Source organism: Tasmannia lanceolata, unplaced genomic scaffold (genome assembly GCF_043159265.1).
Source record: "Tasmannia lanceolata isolate RefF3 unplaced genomic scaffold, GAP_Taslan_0.1 ptg000121l, whole genome shotgun sequence".
NCBI lineage: Eukaryota > Viridiplantae > Streptophyta > Magnoliopsida > Canellales > Winteraceae > Tasmannia > Tasmannia lanceolata.
Window position 1 is genome coordinate 60,001 of NW_027518797.1, and position 2,500 is coordinate 62,500.

The following is a 2,500-nucleotide window of genomic DNA, read 5'->3' on the forward strand; positions in this document are numbered from 1 at the left end:
AGTGCCTACCCGGGCAAAAACGCCCAAAGCATGCCCCATTCGTTAGCCTATCCAGGCAAAAACGCCCAAAACCAGCCCATTCCAGTGCCTATCCGGGGAAAACGCCCAAAGCATGCCCATTCCTTAGCCTATCCAGGCAAAAACGCCCAAAACCAGCACATTCCAGTGCCTATCCGGGCAAAAACGCCCTAAGCCTGCGCATTCCAGCGCCCCGCAGCATGCCACCCTCCTATAGGGTTTGCGCAACCAACCCGCCTAACCACCAGTGGCAACCAAAGGTGCTGTTAGCGACGACTTCTGAAGACGCAACGAGACGCGACGGGTTTGCGCCCAGACGCGACGAGGCGATGCGGGATCTGCGCCCAACCGTGCCTACACCCGCCGACTTGATGCGGGAGCTGCTGGCCCAAGCATGCCTAGCGTGCAAGGCCTGCGTGCAAGGCTAGTGTGCAAGGCTCGTGGGCAAGGCTAGTGCGCAAGGCTAGTGCCCAAGGTCTGTGTGCAAGGCTAGTGCCCAAGGCTAGTGAGCATGGCCTGTGTGCAAGGCTAGTGTGCAAGGCTTGTATGCAAGGCTAGTGTGCAAGGCTGGTGTGCAAGGCTTGTGGGCAAGGCTGGTGCGCAAGGCTAGTTCCCAAGGGTTGTGTGCAAGGCTAGTGCCCAAGGCAAGTGCGCAAGGCTCGTGCCCAAAGCTAGTGCGCAAGGCTTGTGTGCAAGGCTACTGCGATGGGCCAGTGCCCAAGGCTTGTGAGCAAGGCTTGTATGCATGGCTTGTGTGCAAGGCTAGCGTCCAAGGCTTGTGCGCATGGCTTGTGCGCAAGGCTTGTGTCCAAGGCTTTTGTGCAAGGCTCGTGCGCAAGGCTAGTGTGCAAGGCTTGTGCGCATTGGCAGGTAGCCCACCAGCATGCACGATCCAAATGCCACTCACGCGACAACACGGTGCCAAGCCGGGCATGGTGTGCACTCAAAACCAATCAACGGACAGAGGTCATGCGTCATGGGGGGGATCTAGCAAGGCCATGGGGAAGGTCATGGAGGACCTTGGAAGCAAGCGCAAGACGAGAGCGAATCGAACAAGGGGCCAGGACGGGGCCTTGTGCCCATGGTCTTCGCAAGACAGCGTCCAAGGCACCCGAAAGCCCAAGGGAACCCAAACCCGGCCGACACTTGCAATCGCACATGCTCTCTGCAACACACCATCAATGCGGCCCAACGGGGCCAGCACGAGCAGTCCTCCGCGGTCCCCTGGCCCTGCGCACGTTTGTCTTCGAAACCGAGCATCAATGCCACAGAAAGTGCCGGGGCGCCAGCTGGAGCCATCATCCGCGTTGCCATGGCTCGCTTGGCCTTGGCTTGCCAGGCCCCGACACGAGCAATCGCGCATTTTCTTTGCAACCGACCATCAATGCCGCCCAACGGGGCCAGCACGAGCAGTCATCCGCGGTCCCCTGGCCCTGCGCACGTTTGTCTTTGAAACCGAGCATCAATGCCACAGAAAGTGCCGGGGCGCCAGCTGGAGCCATCATCCGACGTGCCATGGCTCTGGTCCCATGGTCTTCGCAACCGAGCATTCGTGACACCCGCGGGGCCAGGACACCAACCCTTCCGACACGAGCATTCGCGCATGTTCTTTGGCCACACAACGGCGCCAGCACGAGCAAAATCATCCGCGGTGCGGTGGCCTTGCACGGCCTTTTGTCTTTGGAACCAACCATCAGTGCCACGGGAAGTGCCGGAGTCCCGGCATCCGCGGTGCCAAGTCATTGCGCCCTTGGTCTCTGCAGCGGGGCATGCCGGGCACTCCCAACCATTGCAAGCAAGCAAGCAAGCAAGAAAGAAAGTAAGTAAGTAAGTAAGTATTACATATAGGGGCGGGACATGCGGGGAGATCTGCGAAACGTGCATTACGGGGCACACGCGTACCTACCGGGGCATACCGACCCCTATTGGGGCACACGTGTGCATATCGGGGCATACCGGGCCTATCGGGGCACACGCGTACATACCGGGGCATACCGAGCCCTACTGGGGCACACGTGCGCATATCGGGGCGTACCAAGCCTATCGGGGCATACGCATGTATCCCAAGGCATACCGAGTCTATCCGGGCATACGCGTTCATACCGGGGCGTAACGGGCCTATCGGGGCATACTTGGGCATATCCGGGCAAAAAATGCCCAAAACTTGCGCAACCTTGGCAACCGTGGTCCATTCCTCTCTATATGCCTAGCCTTGCCAACCGTGGTCCATTCCTCACTATATGCCATGGCCTTGTGCCCATGGTCTTCCCAAGACAGCGTCCAAGGCCCCCGGAAGGCCAAGGGAGCCCAACCCAGCAATGCCCTGCTATGGCAAGCCAAGGCCAAGCATTCCGGTGCCTATCCGGGCAAAAATGCGATTCCTCTCTATATGCCTAGCCTTGGCAACCGTGGTCCATTCCCCACCATATGCCATGGCCTTGTGCCCATGGTCTTCCCAAGACAGTGTCCAAGGCGCCCGGAA